Here is a 21,446-nt window from a genome sequence, read left to right as displayed (position 1 = left end):
TCCTGGTCAAGACAATCTCCTGAACTCCAAACTGAATGTCAGAATGGGAAAGAAAGGTGATTTAAGCAATTTTGAGCGTGGCATGGTTGTTGGTGCCAGACGGGCCGGTCTGAGTAATTCACAATCTGCTCAGTTACTGGGATTTTCACGCACAACCATTTCTAGGGTTTACAAAGAATGGTGTGAAAAGGGAAAAACATCCAGTATGCGGCAGTCCTGTGGGCAAAAATGCCTTGTGGATGCTAGAGGTCGGAGGAGAATGGGCCGACTGATTCAAGCTGATAGAAGAGCAACGTTGACTGAAATAACCACTCGTTACAACCGAGGTATGCAGCAAAGCATTTGTGAAGCCACAACACGCACAACCTTGAGGCGGATGGGCTACAACAGCAGAAGACACCACCGGGTACCACTCATCTCCACTACAAATAGGAAAAAGAGGCTACAATTTGCACAAGCTCACCAAAATTGGACTGTTGAAGACTGGAAAAATGTTGCCTGGTCTGATGAGTCTCGATTTCTGTTGAGACATTCAAATGGTAGAGTCCGAATTTGGCGTAAACAGAATGAGAACATGTATCCATCCTCTGATGGCTACTTCCAGCAGGATAATGCACCATGTCACAAAGCTCGAATCATTTCAAATTGGTTTCTTGAACATGACAATGAGTTCACTGTACTAAAATGGCCCCCACAGTCACCAGATCTCAACCCAATAGAGCATCTTTGGGATGTGGTGGAATGGGAGCTTTGTGCCCTGGATGTGCATCCCTCAAATCTCCATCAACTGCAAGATGCTATCCTATCAATATGGGCCAACATTTCTAAAGAATGCTATCAGCACCTTGTTGAATCAATGCCACGTAGAATTAAGGCAGTTCTGAAGGCAAAAGGGGGTCCAACACCGTATTAGTATGGTGTTCCTAATAATTCTTTAGGTGAGTGTAGATGCTCCAGAATTGTTATTACATGGGGGGGGGGGGGGGGGGGTGCAAGTAGTTGCTAAAACAGACATGTCAGTAAAGGTGACAGGTCTTCAGAGACACATCAGTGAAATGATCACTACACTACATATGACACAATGAGGATTCTTCTAATAGCACAGAAACATATATTTTTTCCTATAAATGTATAAACTGTCAAATAAATGTTACCAGTTGGGTGTGTCCATACACAGTGTAGGTATAACAGTAAGTGCAGGGGGATCCCTGGGCGCCGCTCTACATGTCTGTATACTTAGTTTAGATTTTTTAATCTAGTGAAAGGTCCTCTTTAAGGGAATGGGTGGCTTCTTGTAATTACACCTGCGCACCGCTGCTGTTGCAACGACAAGCAGGTAAACAATGAAGAGAAGCCTGCACTGCCATGGCGCGCCTTCTCTTCAACCAGCTGATCGTGGGGGTGCCAGTTGTCAGACACCCTGCCAATCTGATATTGATGATCTATCCTGAGAATAGGTTATCAATAAAAAATAACTTGGACAACCGTTTTAAGGACAGATACTACTTTCTCTCTATTTCAAATTCACTTCTGGGTTTGGCTTCCAAGACTCCATCAAGAAACCCAAATGGATCGCTGTAGTCTAAGGACACCCCCCCCCCAGTTCTCAATGTATTCCTAAATTTCCATTTTAACAGAAGAGCTGCACAATGCTGGGTCCTAACTGTGGAATACAAAACATTTACTAAATAGACAAGTTAGAAGAAGTAACACGTCCTCTTTAAAATCACTCTCCAGTTGATGCAAGTATAAATTATGGTGAGACAGCAACAGACAACGCCTAGTTAAAAAAAAGCATTGGAGCCCCTTTAATAATAATTGTGGACTATATTACCGTAGGTATTTTGGAGCCCTGGGGTGTCGTCATTGTGCTATGTGAGCTGTGAAACAGGTCACACTCATATGTAGTCCAGATATGGGCTGACGGATAAATATGGCTGAACACCACTGAATGTAGATGCATAAAAATGTGAAGGCAAAAGCCAAGGGAACAACATAAGACAGAAAAAAATCTAAATCCCCATCTGTTAAAGTACACAACACCAGCACCCACAAATAAACTCCAGTCTGAGTGTTTATAGCACCGTGTTTTGTCTCGTGTGTACAGCATAACGTATACGGTGGTCTCTGCCCAGTGTGTGATTATATGACAGCAAAGGAAACACATTGCACTTGGCTCCAAATATCCAAATAACCTGGGTTTACATTTCACAATTTTGCAAAACCAAGCATCCTCTAAGTAAATAATTTGCAGCTTGCTGACTAAATGATCATAAATCTGTTTACTGAAAGCACAGAAGCGACTAGGGCCAGGATCTGGAATCACTTAGGAAGGGGATGACTGGAGTTGTAGTCTTAAAGGGATTCTATTTCTGAATAGTTTTTTTTACGTCTTGAGATGACAGGCAATTGTTTATATTATTGTATTTTACTCGTTTTGGTCCTAACAATTTTGGGTTTTTTCAGTTGGTCTTTTTTACAATTTTTCAACAGTTTTTCTGATACTGCTTTTCATTTTGAATGCATTTGCTCACTTGCAGGCTTTTTGTTTTACAGTGACAGCTCAGACAACCAGGAGTTCAAAGGAGAGCTCCGATCCTGACAGTTTGACCCCTTAGATGCTGCAGTCAATAGCGTCCAATGCATTTGGTTAGTTAGAGAGCTACCTATGTCAGCTCACCAGTGCTAAGGGGTGTCTATAGCAGCTGGGGCAAGGGCCGCCTGGTCTGCCATGTACAGAATCACTGACACTAACAGGCATCATACACTGCAATACAGCATTACTGCATTATACGAGCGATCAGAGGATCACAAGTTCATGATAAAGAAAAAGCTAAAACGTTATTACAAGTTTAAAAAAAGTTTTAGAAATATAATCCACCCCTTTTGCAAAGCCACTTAGGCTTTATTCATACATCAGTGTTTTTGCATCAGTGGTTGTTATCCAAAAGTGGCAAGTGGCAGTATTTGAGAGCCGTCCGGTTCCGCACTCACCTCTTGCAGTTGTGTGAATAGAGGCAATACTTCCGTAATCGTTAGCCTGGCAATTGCCTTTGGGACTGCGAGCCTTTGACTTTTTCCTGTATCCATGTAAGGGTCCGGCACAGACAATAAACATATGGCTAGACTTAGAAGAAAAGCTGTGTCAATAGGTCCTGTGACCAGGAAAGAAGGATCCAATAGGCTGGCAAATTCTTTAGGGCTGTTTCACACGAGTCCATTGCAGGAATCCCACTCTCCTCCGTTCTGGACTGGCAGGAGCACACAATATTATACTGATTTATAATGCTATGTGCCTGTAATATCCCTTTGTGCAGCACTCAGTAGGCATGGGGTATGGTGATTCTCACCTCACTATGACGCGGTGCCTCCACCCAAATCTTGCTTGGAGCTCTATAGGATAGCAGGAGGGTCTTCCTCTTCTGCCAGTGGCCGACTTGGGAAACCCCTGCCCAGTTCAGTACACACCCACCCCAGAAAGGAGTTAACTGATCAACTAATTTATTTTGGAAAGGGTGAACAATGGTGCAGATTATGCAATAAAAGGAACAAAGCAAAGAAAGGAAAACCCCAAGTGAAGGGGGGGGGGGGGTATCTGTAATAGTAAGAAGTGATGGTGGTCGCACACACTCTCCTTTGGAAGATATAGACAGTATGCACTTTCCAGCTATCTACTCCTAGCACTCAGCTTACTATACCCTACTGTCTAGCAATTAACCTATTCCGAACGTTGGGGCCCGGTTGCAGAAAACGTTTTCATGCTAAAGTTGGTGCACTTACGATTGTCCTGCCCGGGAACCAGCTGGCGACTGCAGCATTCAGAAGTTTGGATGGCAGTGATGTCAGGGGCAAGTAGTAGCTTAGCTGTAGTGGTAATGCAGGAGCTGAGCTTTCCCTTCTCATACAGGAATCACAGGAGCTGTCTGGACTGTGCACAGAAGTAGGGAACACTTCTGTCTGTGGAGATCTCTCAGTCTCTCCATCTCCTGCCCATGCTGCTGTCTCTTAAAAGGGTTCTCCAGGAATTTAGAAAATGAAAATACTTAAATATTACTTTTGTATAAATATATTCCCAAATACATTTCATTAGCTATAATGGTTCATTTTGTCTAGGGAGCAATCATTTGGAGAAATAAAATAGCCGCCGTCCTATTAGCACACACAAAACCTGTCCTAATCCCACAGGAGGACAATTTACTTTACAACACTGAGGTAAAGAGCTGCCTCATCCTCCTCTCTGCTCTGCTTGTCAGGGATTATGATCCTGAATACAGCTGATAAGATCTTCAGCTGAATCTCTGTGGGAATGGAGTTCATGAAGAGACATGAAGTGCAGAGAGGACGGACAGGACAGACTGTGGTAATGGAGACTGCATTCAAGTGCTGCTGCTCATTATCTACACCCCCACTATTCTCTCTGTACTTCATGTCTCCTAATGAACTCCATTCCTACAGAGATTCAGCTGAAGATCATATTAAACTGTATTCAGGATCATAATCCCTGACAAGTAAGAGAGGAAGATGGCGCGGCTCTTTAACTTGTCCTCCTGTGTAGTTAGGACAGGTTTTGTGTGGACTAGTAGGATGGCGGCCATTTTATTTTTCCTAATGATTGCTCCCGGGACAAAGCGAGCCATTATAACTAATGAAAGGTATTTGGTAATATACACTCACCTAAAGAATTATTAGGAACACCATACTAATACGGTGTTGGACCCCCTTTTGCCTTCAGAACTGCCTTAATTCTAGGTGGCATTGATTCAACAAGGTGCTGATAGCATTCTTTAGAAATGTTGGCCCATATTGATAGGATAGCATCTTGCAGTTGATGGAGATTTGAGGGATGCACATCCAGGGCACGAAGCTCCCGTTCCACCACATCCCAAAGATGCTCTATTGGGTTGAGATCTGGTGACTGTGGGGGCCATTTTAGTACAGTGAACTCATTGTCATGCTCAAGAAACCAATTTGAAATGATTCGAGCTTTGTGACATGGTGCATTATCCTGCTGGAAGTAGCCATCAGAGGATGGGTACATGGTGGTCATGAAGGGATGGACATGGTCAGAAACAATGCTCAGCTAGCCCGTGGCATTTAAACGATGCCCAATTGGCACTAAGGGGCCTAAAGTGTGCCCAGAAAACATCCCCCACACCATTACACCACCACCACCAGCCTGCACAGTGGTAACAAGGCATGATGGATACATGTTCTCATTCTGTTTATGCCAAATTCGGACTCTACCATTTGAATGTCTCAACAGAAATCGAGACTCATCAGACCAGGCAACATTTTTCCAGTCTTCAACAGTCCAATTTTGGTGAGCTCGTGCAAATTGTAGCCTCTTTTTCCTATTTGTAGTGGAGATGAGTGGTACCCGGTGGTGTCTTCTGCTGTTGTAGCCCATCCGCCTCAAGGTTGTGCGTGTTGTGGCTTCACAAATGCTTTGCTGCATACCTCGGTTGTAACGAGTGGTTATTTCAGTCAACGTTGCTCTTCTATCAGCTTGAATCAGTCGGCCCATTCTCCTCTGACCTCTAGCATCCACAAGGCATTTTTGCCCACAGGACTGCCGCATACTGGATGTTTTTCCCTTTTCACACCATTCTTTGTAAACCCTAGAAATGGTTGTGCGTGAAAATCCCAGTAACTGAGCAGATTGTGAAATACTCAGACCGGCCCGTCTGGCACCAACAACCATGCCACGCTCAAAATTGCTTAAATCACCTTTCTTTCCCATTCTGACATTCAGTTTGGAGTTCAGGAGATTGTCTTGACCAGGACCACACCCCTAAATGCATTGAAGCAACTGCCATGTGATTGGTTGACTAGATAATTGCATTAATGAGAAATAGAACAGGTGTTCCTAATAATTCTTTAGGTGAGTGTATTTATAATGAAGTAATATTTAAGTATTTTTCATTTTCTTAATTCCCGGAGAACCCCTTTAAGATGGCTGCTGTTTCTCTTCCTTCCTTGGCCTTTCTCCCTGGTCCCCTTGCTATTGGCTGCAGGGAGGAGCAAGTGCTCATGGGATTTGTACCACTTCACCTCAGAAGAATCAGCATTAATGCTTGCTGCTGTGAGTCCCTGCTTGTAACTGGCAGGAGCAGCATCCACTAGAATCACTGCTTTCTCTGCAGGAATTACATGTCACTGCTTGACCTTACTTCTACAGAATCATAGTACAATAAAGCTGTCAGTATGATCCTGTATCAGTAAGGTCAAGCAGAGGCGCATAGCATATAACTCAGTATAATGTTGTGCACTCCTGCAAGTCCAGAACGGAGGATCACGCTCTCACATGGAGCGTGATTCCTGCAATCTGGACTCGCTCATGTGCAACTTGAGTATTTACTCCATACAGAACATATGTATTGAGAGACAAGTATTGATAGTAAAACTTACAACCTTTCCGAAACTAACCCGTCAGGAATGTCTGCTGACTATCTGAGAGAAGGATATGATACAGGGAGAGCAGTTTGGTTCTATATATAGGTTTACATGATTTGGAGCAGGATTTCTGAGTAAAAAATAGAGTAAATCCTGACAGAACTCCTTAGAGAGATAGTGAGAGATAGTGAGAGTCCTGATTACCCCGCTCACACTCAGTGATTAAAAGATTTCTCTGTCCCTATATGAGTGCGTATACAGAAGCCTAGAGTAGGCCGGGGAGGTCTGGAACACATTGGACTGGCTGTGGCGGATAAGCGACATTTGGTGGGCAGCTGCCAACCTACAAAAAATTTGCAATCACTGTGTGAGTGGAGTAATCCGGACTCTCACTGTCTCTTGGAGGAGTCCTGTCAGGATTATCTTTTTTTTTTTTTATTCTGATTCAAATCATAAAAATGTATATACCGCAAATCATAAGTCTCAGCTTCTCTACGGCTCTCTCACTGCTCTCCGATAGGACAATTACCTAATAGGTTCGCTTTAAGTCAAGATCAGAATCGCTTGCTCTAAGTGAAGGAATTTGAATATACTGAACCGATGCATGTGGAATTCTAATTGCTGATGTGCATGTTATGATCGACGCTCCACTGGTTCAGTACACAGATTATTATCGGGCCAAAATGTGATGTTCCCTTAAAACAGAACTGTACCCAAAAGCCACAGGAAAACCCAGTCCTAATATACCTGAGCAACCCAGCAGAGAACATTCACAATTTTTTTTTATTTTTTTTTTTATTTTTTTTCGTTTTGAAAATACTTTATTATGAATCTTAAGCAGAAAATACAAAAAGATACATCAACCCCACAAAAGGGTACTTATTTCCATATCTTTCAGTATGAGATACAATCATATTCAGTACCAGCAATAATGAGGAAGAAGGAGAGGGGGGGGGGGTGGAGAAAATAAAAGAGAGAAAAAGAAGATATTGGGAAGGGAGGTGGGGGGGGGAACCTACTTCTCTGTAGCACTTGATACAAATACAAAAACAAAAAACAAAAAAACTTATCCACCTTATGAGGCGAAATCTCTATACTTTTTCCACGAGGCCCATGTGGCTTCGAATACCTGTGTTCTTTTGGACTCCCATCCTGCTATTTGTTCTAGTCTGTAAAGGGCATCGCACTTTGCAATCCACTGGGAAATGGACGGGGCCCTACGACTCTTCCACTTAAATGCTATCAGAACTCTCGCAGCCGCGAGTAGTTGGCCTAGTAAGGAGGTAGTATATCTGTTTCCTTTAACTTTATCTATATCTATCATTCCTAATAAACATCCTTTAGCTGAGGGCGTAATTTGTACCTTACTGATCTGTGAGCAAATTGAGCAGACTTGTTTCCAGTACTCCGATATAGTAGGGCATGTCCACCATATGTGTAGCATGGAGCCTTCTGCATTAAGGCACCTCCAGCACTTAGAATCGCAGTTTGGGTAGATGAGATGTAATTTCTGGGGTGTGTAATACCACCTAGTGATAACCTTGTAAAGGTTTTCCTGTAACTTTACACATCTGGATACCCTGGGAGTATTAGAGCATATTTGCGCAACTTCTCTATCTGAAAATTTAGTCCCCAGTTCCCTTTCCCACTTACTGACAAAGCTATATGAGTCAGGTCTGGCCTGGGAAACAAACACAGAATATAGCTGTGCCACTTTTTTCTTAGGGGGCATCTTGGAAAGTGACATCGTTTCGAATTTTGACATAAAAGCAGTTGGAGAGATTTTCTTTTTCCCCAAATATTGCTTGATGTACAATTTATGAATAAAGGACAATGGTTGCAGTTTAGGGTGATTTTCCCACCCGTCTATTAGGAGTCCCGATGAGTCTAATAAGTCTACCAATGGAAGGGCCATATCTCTAGTTTCCCCTGGTAAGGTAGAACAGAACATTCACAATTCTGACTTTAAAGGGCATTGATGTAATGCTAACGTCCCCATTGCTCCCAGAGGCTCATTTTCATATAATTAAACATCATTTTTCTCAGCAATGAGGGCACTTATGAGCATGGGACCAACACAGAAGTCTTCAGCTGCCAAGCACACTAGCAAAAGATCAGCCAGTTTCATAGGTACAGATGCCCTTTGAAAAAGTACCAGGCAAAACTTGAGATCATACATTCTGAGATGGAGTCTCTGTGGAGTACACCTCTGGTCCAAACTTCAGACATGTCTAATGATTTGTATGACAGACAGAATGCCATTGGATACTGATCAACTGCTCAATGCTGGCAGGGCTAGTTCAGAGGAGAAAGTACTATTATGCTGTACCTCTAGGATTCACTAGTGCCACTACTCAAACAGGACAGAAAGCCTAGAGAAGGTCCAGGAGGTCTGGAACACATTGCACTGACTGTGACGGATAAGCGCCGCTTGGTGGGCAGCTGCCAACCTTCAAAAAATGTTCCTGGCTCTAACTTTTGCAAACAAAACTGTCCAGATTTCTCCAATAGCAGCATTTGCTCAGCTCACTGGCAAGAGTTGCATTAACTGCATTCAGGACTGATTAATTATGAATGCTCAGGGGGAGGACATTACAAATAAGATTCGTTAACCTGAAACAGACAACAATAGGCTGAACAGCATTGTATTGTACAGTTTTGTAATCAAAGAAGAATACTGCACATGGCCCCTTCATTGGGTTTTCAAGAGGCCACAAGTGTGTTACACAAAGACAACTTAGGCAACTGAAAAAGGGGTATTTCAGCCACAAGCATTTATCACCTATCCTCTGCTTGTGCTCAGTCAGTGTCATAGACTTTGAATGGAGGGGCTAAGCACATACTCGAGTGCCACTCCATTCGAACTCCTCCTCCTACAGTTTGGGGGTTCCATGCAAAGGTGATAACTGTACTGGAGAGAAAACCCCTTTAAAAACCAAACTAAATCAAAATGATATTATTTTGCAACATGCTATTAGTTTTAGACTTTTATCATATGGGGTGTGTCCCTCCCAGCAACAAACTATAGAACATAGCAACTATACTACTGCCCTCTATGTACAAGACCATGACTGCTGTAATACTACCCCCAAGTGTAATAATATTACCACCATTATATTGCTCCATATGTATATGAATATGGCTATTATGTACAAGAATATAACCTCTATAATAGTACCCTTACATACTCAAATACTGGCTCCTATATATAAAAATATAACCACTATAATACTGCTCCTATGCACAAGAATATACAGTCAGGTCCATAAATATTGGGACATCGACACAATTCTAAAATTTTTGGCTCTATACACCACCACAATGGATTTGAAAGGAAACAAACAAGATGTGCTTTAACTGCAGACTGTCAGCTTTAATTTGAGGGTTTTACATCCAAATCAGGCGAACGGTGTAGGAATTACAACAGTTTGCATATGTGCCTCCCACTTGTTAAGAGACCAAAAGTAATGGGACAGAATAATAATCATAAATCAAACTTTCACTTTTTAATACTTGGTTGCAAATCCTTTGCAGTCAATTACAGCCTGAGGTCTGGAATGCATAGACATCACCAGATGCTGGGTTTCATCCCTGGCGAGGTTCTGCCAGGCCTCTACTGCAACTGTCCTCAGTTCCTGCTTGTTCTTGGGGCATTTTCCCTTCAGTTTTGTCTTCAGCAAGTGAAATGCATGCTCAATCGGATTCAGGTCAGGTGATTGACTTGGCCATTGCATAACATTCCACTTCTTTCCCTTAAAAAACTTTTTGGTTGCTTTTGCAGTATGCTTTGGGTGATTGTCCATCTGCACTGTGAAGCGCCATCCAATGAGTTCTGAAGCCTTTGGCTGAAAATGAGCAGATAATATTGCCCGAAACACTTCAGAATTCATCCTGCTGCTTTTGTCAGCAGTCACATCATCAATAAATACAAGAGAACCAGTTTCATTGGCAGCCATACATGCCCACGCCATGACACTACCACCACCATGCTACACTGATGAGGTGGTATGCTTAGGATCATGAGCAGTTCCTTTCCTTCTCCATACTCTTCTCTTCCCATCACTCTGGTACAAGATGATCTTGGTCTCATCTGTCCATAGGATGTTGTTCCAGAACTGTGAAGGCTTTTTTAGATGTCGTTTGGCAAACTCTAATCTGGTCTTCCTGTTTTTGCGGCTCACCAATGGTTTACATCTTGTGGTGAACCCTCTGAATTTACTCTGGTGAAGTCTTCTCTTGATTGTTGACTTTGACATATATACACCTACATCCTGGAGAGTGTTCTTGATCTGGCCAACTGTTGTGAAGGGTGTTTTCTTCACCAGGGAAAGAATTATTCAGTTATCCACCACAGTTGTTTTCCGTGGTCTTTTGGTGTTGCTGAGCTCACCGATGCATTCCTTCTATTTAAGAATGTTCCAAACAGTTGTTTTGGCCACGCCTAATGTTTTTGCTATCTCTCTGATGGGTTTGTTTTGTTTTTTTCAGCCTAATGATGGCTTGCTTCACTGATAGTGACAACTCTTTGGATCTCATCTTGAGAGTTGACAGAAACAGATTCCAAATGCAAATAGCACACTTGAAATGAGCTCTGGACCTTTTATCTGCTCATTGTAATTGGGATAATGAGGGAATAACACTCCTGGCCATGGAACAGCTGAAAAGCCAATTGTCCCAGTACTTTTGGTCCCTTAACAAGTGGGAGGCACATATGCAAACTGTTGTAATTCCTACACCGTTCACCTGATTTGGATGTAAATACCCTCAAATTAAAGCTGACAGTCTGCAGTTAAAGCACATCTTGTTCGTTTCATTTCAAATACATTGTGGTGGTGTATAGAGCCAAAAATGTTAGAATTGTGTTGATGTCCCAATATTTATAGACCTGACTGTAACTACTATAATACTGCTCCTAAGGGTCCATTCACAGGACCGTGTTTACAGGTCCGGAGCCATTCCAAAATTTTACGGAACGGGTGCGGACCCATTCATTTCAATGGGGCCGCAAAAGATGCGGATAGCACACCGTGTGCTATCCACATCCATAGTTCTGTTCCGTGGCCGGTACCCGTGTTTCGCGGACTGCAAAATACTGTCAGTTGTGTGTATGGACCCTAATGCAAGAATATAACTACCCTAAGGCTGGGTTCACACGGGCGTTGCGGGAAAAGGTGCGGGTGCGTTACGGGAACACCCGCGATTTTTCCGCGCGAGTGCAAAACATTGTAATGCGTTTTGCACTCGCGTGAGAAAAATCGCGCATGTTTGGTACCCAAACCCGAACTTCTTCACAGAAGTTCGGGTTTGGGATCGGGGTTGTGTAGATTGTATTATTTTCCCTTATAACATGGTTATAAGGGAAAATAATAGCATTCTGAATACAGAATGCATAGTAAAACATCGCTGGAGGGGTTAAAAGAAAATAAAAATTTTTTAACTCACCTTAGTCCACTTGATAGCGCAGCCCGACATCTCCTTCTGTCTCCTTTCTTCAGGACCTGGGTAAAGGACCTGTGGTGACGTCACTCCGGTCGTCACATGGTCCATCACATGATTCATCACGATGGTAAAAGATCATGTGATGGATTATGTGATGACCGGAGTGATGTCACCACAGGTCCTTTACCCAGGTCCTGAAGAAAGGAGACAGAAGGAGATGCCGGGCAGCGCAAACAAGTGGACTAAGGTGAGTTAAATATTTTTATTTATTTTTTTAACCCCTCCAGCGCTATTTTACTATGCATTCTGTATTCAGAATGCTATTATTTTTCCCTATAACCATGTTATAAGGGAAAATAATAATGATCGGGTCTCCATCCCGATCGTCTCCTAGCAACCGTGCGTGAAAATCGCACCGCATCCGCACTTGCTTGCGGATGCTTGCGATTTTCACGCAACCCCATTCACTTCTATGGGGCCTGCGTTGCGTGGAAAACGAAGAATATAGAGCATGCTGCGATTTTCACGCAACGCACAAGTGATGCGTGAAAATCACCGCTCATGTGAACGGCCCCATAGAAATGAATGGGTCGGTATTCAGTGCGGGAGCAATGCGTTCAACTCACGCATCGCATCCGCGTGGAATACTCGCCCGTGTGAAAGGGGCCTAAGGCTTTTCTCACACTAGCGTTAAAATCATCTGGCAGGCTGTTCTTGCAGAGGAACAGCCTGGCAGAGTTCATCGTATCCAGCATAGCCAAAAAGGGACACAGCACTGCCAAGCTGGATTTTGTCTGGCTGAATCCCGGAACTAATGCCGGTAACAGGCCGGATCCCTGCTGGTCCCATTATAGTCAATGGGCTCTGGCGGGGAAAGGCAGTATCAGGCTATGCCGGATATGCTGAACTCTGGCAGGCTGTTCCTCTGCCTGAACAGCCTGTCAGATGATTTTAATGCTAGTGTGAAACAGACCTGCTACTGCGTCTCTGTACAGTAATGTAACTACCTTAATACTGCCTCTGAATACAAGAATATAACTACTATAATACTGCCACTACATACAAAAAGATACAGCAGTTACTACAATACTGCGCCATGTGCATAAATATAACTACTATAATATTTCTCCAATATGCAAGAATACAACTAGTAACAATGTACTATAATACTGTCCCTATGAACACAAATATAACTACTCTAAAACTGTCTCTATGTACAAGACTATAACTATATGCAAGAATATAACTGTAAAAATCATAACGAGGGATCAGAGGAGGGCAACTAAAGTAATAACTGGAATGGGGGGACTACAGTACCCTGAAAGATTATCAACATTAGTGTTATTCACTTTAGAAAAAAGACGACTGAGGAGAGATCTAATAACTATGTATAAATATATCAGGGGTCAGTACAGAGATCTCTCCCATCCTCTATTTATCCCCAGGACTGTGACTGTGACGAGGGGACATTCTCTGCGTCTGGAGGAAAGAAGGTTTGTACACAAACATAGAAGAGGATTCTTTACGGTAAGAGCAGTGAGACTATGGAAATCTCCACCTGAGGAGGTGGGGATGGTGAGTACAATAAAGGAATTCAAGAGGGGCCTGGATGTATTTCTGGAGTGTAATAATATTACAGGCTATAGCTACTAGAGAGGGGTCGTTGATCCAGGGAGTTATTCTGATTGCCTGATTGGAGTCGGGAAGGAATTTTTTTCCCCTTAAGTGGGGAAAATTGGCTTCTACCTCACAGGGTTGTTGTTTTTTGCCTTCCTCTGGATCAACTTGCAGGATAACAGGTTGAACTGGATGAACAAATGAGTTTTTTCTGCCTTATATAGTATGTTACTTATATACTATGTTACTTATACCCTGATAATACTTATTAAAACAAAATCTTGCATCCTGTTGTTCTCCTTCTACTTCGCCCACAGAAACAATTATGGTGACAGCACTTACTCTGTTTGCCAAGTGCTGAAACTTCCATCATTTCAGTGTGATTCCTTAGTCAAACAAGTCACGGGATAATGAATGAAGTGTCACTGACAGTCTCTCACATAACAATCTATTCTTAGAAGAATACACTATGTAACCATGAGAGACTGCTTTAACAACTCCAAACCCTAAAATGATATTTAACTATAAAATAGTGAAAATGTTAGAATTTAAAGAGGTTTTCCCACAATACACATATCCCCTATCCACAGGATCAGTGAATCTGACTGCAGGTACCCTACGATCATGAGAACGGGGGTCCTGTGTCAGGGTAGGATTTGGTTAGAGGATAAGTATGTATTTAGAGACAACCCCTTTAACATGTCAACCGTTTGCCCAGTGAAGAGGGAAGAGTTGTAGGAGGACACAAATTTAGGACACATTTTAAAAAAAATTGCCTCCAAAGGTGAACATAGCCTTTAACTAGACAAAGCACTGAATCCAGATGACATAGGATTGTAAAGGAACTAAGTTTAGTGATAGCCAGATCATTATTTCTAATAGTTAAAGTGGTTTTCCATCTTCAGGGGACTTTCAGGCAAACCCCCTCAGGTTGCCGGATTTGGGGAGGAAGCATACTTACCTGCTCCCTGCCACTGGGTTCCGGCTCCTTCTCTCCCCCACCTCCGCTGCCATACTCCAGTCCCCGTGCATAAACAGTCAGTTTTTTGGCCCCCACAGCCAATCACTGGCTGCAGCAGTGACGCATCCCCCTCAATGAGTCATGTGATGCAAGGGGGATGTGTCAACACTGTGACCACTGATTGGCTGCAGCAGCCATCAAACCGGATGTTGACAAAGGTGACAGGAGAGTGAAGAAGCTGGAACACAGTGGCAGAGGGCACATAAATATGCCTCCCCATGCCAGGTCTGGCCACATGCAATGGTCTGTCCAAAAATCCCCTGAAGATGGAAAACTCCATTTAAGAAATGTATAATAGGCTTCATTCTACAGGCTTTGCATCTAGCAAATGTAGTCCAAATGTTCACAAAGGAGTCATAAATAGGCCTGTATTACACAAACAGATTATCTGACCAATATCTGTCCAATCAGACCAATAGTTGGTGTGTATACCAAAAGATCTATATATTTAATTGGCCATCTGACCAATGGTTAGTCAGAAAATCTGTCAGATAATCTGTTGGTGTAACACAGGCCTAAGAGACAGTAGCCCCTATCAACAATTCCCAGAAGAAGACACGGGAAACCCTTTAAACTTTGGACATTTGACCTGCTTTCCATCTTTTTAAATTTTTTCGGGGGGGACACAATAGTATGGTTTACCACCCTATTATGTGTCATTTTTGGCACACAGCACTAAACTGTGTAAAGTACAGTATTTAACACAAAAGAGGACAGTATAGTATTATAGATGGATCTGGATAGGTTAGAGGCTTGGACAAATTGGTAAATGACAATCATCCACAAAAATGTAAGGTTGTGCACACAGAAAAGGAAAATACATGCCAAGATTACTTGTTACATGGGAAAACGTTTAGTAAAACTGACATGTAAATGGTCAAGGACATACTGTAGTTCTACCACTTTACAAATCACTAGTCAGACCACACATGGAGTGCTGTGTACAGCTATGGGAACCAGTACATGAGAAAGGCATAGTAGAGCTTGAGAGGTTTCAAAGAAGGACAACTAAAGTCATATATGGAATGGAAGGACTACAGCACTCAGAAGGATTATCAAAAGTAGGGTAATTTAGTTTAGACGACTGAGGGGAGATCTAATAACTATGTACAAATATCTCAAAGATGAATACAGAGATCTCTCCCATCATCTAGTTATAGACATATCCACAAATTTATTACAACTCAAATCACAGATATAAAGACCCAAAGAAACGACTAAGTACTCACTCCACCAACAATGTATTTATTGACCTTCTTTAATAAATACATTATCACAAGTGAGGTCCTAACTTCCATTCTGGACAAGTTGTGTTTTTGAGATCTACATATGACCTTGATGAGGGAGTGAGGGGTTTGCAAGTATCTCGAGCTTTATCTTGCCAACCCCCCTTCCTGGTGGAGTGAGTACACATTTGTTTCTTTGGGTCTTTACATCTGTGGTTTGACTTGGTTCCTCCCGTAATCCGTGAACCCTCTAGTTGAGTGCTGCCATTCCTCATTTCATACTGCTGGACTCTCCATCTTTGAAGCCATCGCCCAATCTCAGGTGTGTGTATTATACATATAGTGTGCTGTTAGAGCTCAGCTCCCTCTTTTTCTTTTTTCCTCTCTAACTCCTTTTTTGCATGATCTATTTGTACCCAGGACGGTCATCTATTTTCCAAAGTCCCATAGAAATGAATGGAAAGTGGACTGCGCAAGCGCAGCCACAGCTCCATTCACTTCTATGGGGCTGAAGGAAATAGCCGAGCTAGTGCTCGACTATTTTCCAAAGTCCCATAGAAATAAATGGAGGGTAGCCATGCATGTGCAGTCCTCTCTCCTTCACTTTACGACCTCTAGTGTAGAGATAGGTGCGGGTCCCAGACATTGGGGGCATATCCTAGCAATATGCCCCCAATGAATGAGATGGGCCAATCCATTTAGGAGAGTTGAAAAGGGGTCTGGATGTGTTTCTAGAAAGTAAAGGCCCTTTTACACAAGCCAAGGAATGGCGCAATTATTGGAGATGGAATTCCCTAGGAACATTCGTTCCCAGTAATTGCCCCGTGCAAATGTATCAAATGAGCAAACTCTTGTTCAATGGATGACTGCATCTTTTATGCAGCACATAAAATTATGGTTTTCCGACAACAGATCACCCTACGTAATGAGGGATCTGCTGACATCAAACAATATATCTGTATGGGGACAAAGGATTGCAATAGCAATTGTTTATCCTAATACAGAGTAGATGATTGCCGCATATCAATGCCGCTCTCCTGTCTGCTCAACAATAGGCAATTATCAGGAGGAGCAAACAGTTTGTTCCAGATAATATCTTGTCAACCAGTTCATGTAAATGGACCTTAAAGGGGGTCTCCAAATTGTAATAAAAATTTCCCAGCAAAAGTAAATGTATTAAAATAACAAAGGGACTGATACCTTTTTTCTCCCCACCGCTTTATGCACTGTGCTCCCCTTCGTCAGGGTTTGTTTTATTAGGCGCAGCAGTAATGTCCAATATATACCACGTCACTGCCACAGCCAATCCCCAGCCTCAGCAGCCCCTTGCCATTTACTGATCAGGTCAGTGATTGGCTGCACCATGACTTGCCGTATACGGAACATTACTGCTGCAGCCAGGAAGATGACATCATCGCTGCAGGACCAAATTTTGATGTTAGAAGCGGCAGGGGTAACAAAATGGTGAGTATCACTTCTTTTGTTACTTTAACAACCACCTTAGCAATATTACAATTTATAGATACAAGAATACTGGAAATAGGTTGTTGAACCAGGAATCTATTCTGATTGCCACATTTGGAGGAACATTTTTCCCCCTAAGGGTATAGACCAGGGGTGCACAACCTGCGGCCCGGGGGCCACATGCGGCCCTCAATACCATTCTATGCGGCCCCCAACCACCTGGTAGCAGACATGTATGTCTATGTCTTGTGGCTGCTCACATGAAACTTTAATATATTGTCCCATTAGATGGGAGTCCTGGAAGTGTAACTAGACATTTATAATATATACTGTATGTTCAATATGCCTTAAATATAGTATTTCACTTGGTAATACCCCTTTAAAGTTTATTTTCGGCCCTTGGAATTGGTTCAGGTTGACAATGTGGCCCCCAACCAAAAAAGGTTGTGCACCCCTGGTATAGACAAACGGAGCAGTCGTGTGGAGCTTGCGACGTGGCCATGGCGGCTGCAGCGGGCTCTAATTAAACTGCACCGTTCAGTATGTCTGTATTACGGCTGTGTGGTATTGAAGGTGCTGTGCGTCCATTAACAATACAGATCCACTGAACAGCTTTATTAGAGCCACCCCACGTCCGCACCATTCAAAATCCACGCCATAGGTCAATCTCCATAAGTAAAAAATGATACTTGCCAAATCTCTTTCACTTTGCTAGTACTGTAATACACTGCGTTTTTTCTGCACGAGAATGCTGCATGGAAAAGCTACTTGTATTCCGCAACATGTGCAAAACTGCGGAACCGCAAAACAGGGATCTTGACTGTGTGCATACCACATTTTTTTTAAACTTCTGTAGAGATGTCCTATTCGGAATTGACAAACAGATGCTTTCCGCATCTTTTGTGACCCCATTGGTCCGCATTCAGTCTGCCAAAAATGCAGATTGGATGTTGACCGAAAATACGGTCATGTGCATGAGGTCTTAGGCTACCTGCACATGCTGCATATTTGCATGCAGAAAATCCAGCAAGCACAGCATATAAAGTGCTGTGCGACAAAATGTAGTCGGACTGGCATTTAAAAAGTCATAAATTGTCCTCTTATGACTTTTTTTTATGCCCAAACTGGTGTAGTCTTCTTAATAAATGACCCCCAATTTAAATGTGAAAATTGACCTGTCGTGCAGATTTTGAAATCCACAGCATGTCAATTGCATATGATTCTGCACTTTACATATAGTGCTTTTTCCAATAGACTTCAATAGGGTTGTTAACATAAGCAGAAAGTCTGCACCTAAGGGCTCATGCACACGACCGTATGCCCTCCGAGATATACGGTCCGTGAGCGGGCCATATGTCCCGGAGCGGCATACATAGTGCGCACGGGAGCGCACAGCATCATAGGTTACTATGATGCTGTGCGCATCGGGCCGCCCGCGGGGCTATTATCCTGCACTCGTAATATCATATGAGTGCGGGACAATAGCCCGGCGGGAGCCCGATGCACACAGCATCATAGTAACCTATGATGCTGTGCGCTCTCGTGCGCATGATGTATGCCGCTCAGGGACATATGGCCCGCTCACGGACCGTATGTCTTGGAGGGCATACGGTCGTGTGCATGAGCCCTAAATCTGCAATAAAAATTGCACCAAAACCGTAATAGTGCAGATTTATGTACAGTTTTTTGGTGCGGATTTTCTGTATGCAGATACGCAACATGTGTAGTTACCCTTAGCTTCTGAATGTAAAAAAAATGCTTTCATTCACTGACAGCAAACAATGAAATAGAACATGATGAGGAGGTGCAACACAATACAAATTTCAGAACTTTTTAACATGATAGAATAGTGATAAAACATTACTACAAAACTTAAAACCTTTTAACCCCTTTCACACAAGCAAATTTTCCATCTGGATGTGATGCGTGATGCGAGCAGGTAGCATTTGGACTGAATCCTGACCCATTCATTTCAAGCGGAGCATTGTTTATTCCTGATCATCTCTGCGTTCAGGAAAAATCGCTGCATGTTCTATATTCTGCGTTTTTCACACAGCCCCGGCTCCATAGAAATGAATGGGGCTTGCCTGAAAAACGAAAAAGCATCTGGATGCAATGCGCTTTTCACTGATGGTTGCTGGGAGATGTAGATTGTTATTCTTCAGTTTTATTTCACGTGTCAAAAACTGATCGCATCCGCATGGAAAAAAACGGAAACACTGAAAGCAATAGCAGACAAAACTGATCCAACTTGCCTGTAAAACCATCTGTTTTTCCCTGACCAGACTCTGACTCACTCCGTATCGCTCGTGTGAAATAAGCCTTAAGCAATGACATGAACATTCACTACTTTCCAATTGCTAAAACCTCTTGGTTACTTTTTACTTCATCTTCCTCCACAGCATCTGTGTTTAATTGGGTCATGAGCGCCCCGTGCTACTCACTGATCATACTAATCGAGTGCCCCCCATATCCACAGTCTTTTCCCCCACCACTCTCCGGGTTTGTTAAGAGTAAGGACAGTTGTGCCACTTACCGATCACTCTGGAGGCGTCAGCCTTTTCGGGATGTCCAGCTTGTGCTGTCGTTGGTCTCCAATGGAGCGGTGTTTATTTGGAGCTGTCATACATGCAGTGCACAGATAACAGTCTTATCATGAAAGCCAGCTCAGCACATGTCAAAAGCAGGCAGCACTTCTATGAAATGTACATAGTATAGGGGAAAATGAGGAGGAGGGGTGGAGGAGGATGGAAGAAGGGAAGGGAGGGGGGGTTCTCCCTCTGTACCTCTGTCACACTGACTGCTTCTTTCTCCTGATGGGAGCAGAAGGCACCCCCTCTGTGAATCCCTCCCCTGCACTACCCCCCTAAATCTGGCATGGCGACTGGGAAAGTGCAGCTAATTGAAAGGACATGCAGAACTTCTCGATGTGTCAGGAGCCCTCTGCTATTAATCAAAGACCATATGAGACTTGCTTTTGCCTATGGTGTTTGCTGGCGAATAGACGGCAGACGGGATGATTATTTTTTTTTCATTATTTACTTGGGTTTTGCTCAATGCTTAATCACAAACAGACGAACCAAGGAAAAATAGTAAAAAAAAAACATGCAAGCCCCCCCCCCCCATTCTTTATAAAGGAATTTATTCTGCACTAGCAAACCCTTTCATTGCCAGGGTCACATTCATAATGCAAGTGCACCTACTTACTCGGGGCTATTCAGGAAGCCAGGCATTTCCAAGTTTAATTCTGCACAGACCACAATGGAGCTCACCTCAAAGGCCGATGGGGGATTGTGGCGAAGTGCGCCTGCTGCAGCCCATTCAAGTGAAGTAACCTGTGGTGGGGGAGAAAGACAGGACTAATGAATATCTCAATTATTCCAGGGATTCCCCTTGGCTGCTAAATGGTAATTACAGGGGTTTTCCAATGTCTTGGAAATAAAGCCGTTTTTGAGATTCAGTCATTTCTCCCAAAAAGCAGTAGAAAAAATTTGAAGAAATTCTTAGACACATGCAGTTAGAGCTATTTCTATCTTATAAATCAATGGCATATTGATAGGATGCATACTCACTTTATGATCAGTGGGGATTAGATCTCTGGGACCCCATCAATCCTCAGAATGAAGGGACCGCAGTGCTGATTCAGTGCTCCGTCCCCTTTTCCCTGGGCAGCAGCCTTGAACGAATCGAGCTTCGGATCATAGATCTCAAGTCGTTTCATTCAAAAACTTCCATTTTAATGCATTCAAATGTATCGGCTGTGCGTAGGCAAAAATTCTTATCGCCCGAAGTCACGTGAAACTTCAGTGCATTAATTAGGTATTTTTATCTCTGTCACTAAAAACATTTTAAGATAGGAATCCGAAGTCAGGTTTGGTACCGGCTGGTACTTTAGTACCAAATCCGACTTTGGATTCCTATTTTAAAATGTTTTTAAAGATGCAGATAGGAATACCGAATTAATTCACCGAAGTCTCGCGCAACTTTAGGTGATATGAATTTTCCTACCTGCAGACCATACATTTTAATGCTGTACAGGGACAGCATTAAAATCGAAGCTTTTGAACAAATTGACTTCAAATCCATGATCACCAGGATGACTATTCAAATGAATGACGTAGTGCAGCAGTTCCCGCATAGCTGGGTTAAAGAAGTGAATAGGAGCGCATCGAGCATGACCGACCACCTCTCCTATTCACTTCTATGGGGGTCCCATAGAAAATGAATGGAGGGTGGCTGCGAATGCGCAGTGCACCCTCCAACACTTTCCGGGCTCTGTTCTCCAT

The 21,446-nt window shown here is 43.0% G+C and overlaps 1 protein-coding gene across 1 annotated transcript in view; it reads right to left on the bottom strand.

The window, feature by feature from the left end:
• RIPOR3 (RIPOR family member 3) overlaps positions 1 to 19,983 on the bottom strand; it is a 189,015-nt gene extending 169,032 nt beyond the window's left edge. Inside the window, exon 1 of the mRNA XM_040434890.1 lies at positions 19,697 to 19,983. The gene's annotated coding sequence lies outside the window, so the exon portion shown is untranslated. The remainder of the gene's footprint in view (positions 1 to 19,696) is intronic.
• Positions 19,984 to 21,446: the final 1,463 nt, after the last annotated feature.

This window comes from Bufo bufo, chromosome 6, assembly GCF_905171765.1.
Source record: "Bufo bufo chromosome 6, aBufBuf1.1, whole genome shotgun sequence".
Lineage (NCBI taxonomy): Eukaryota > Metazoa > Chordata > Amphibia > Anura > Bufonidae > Bufo > Bufo bufo.
This window is presented reverse-complemented; position numbering and strand designations above follow the sequence as displayed.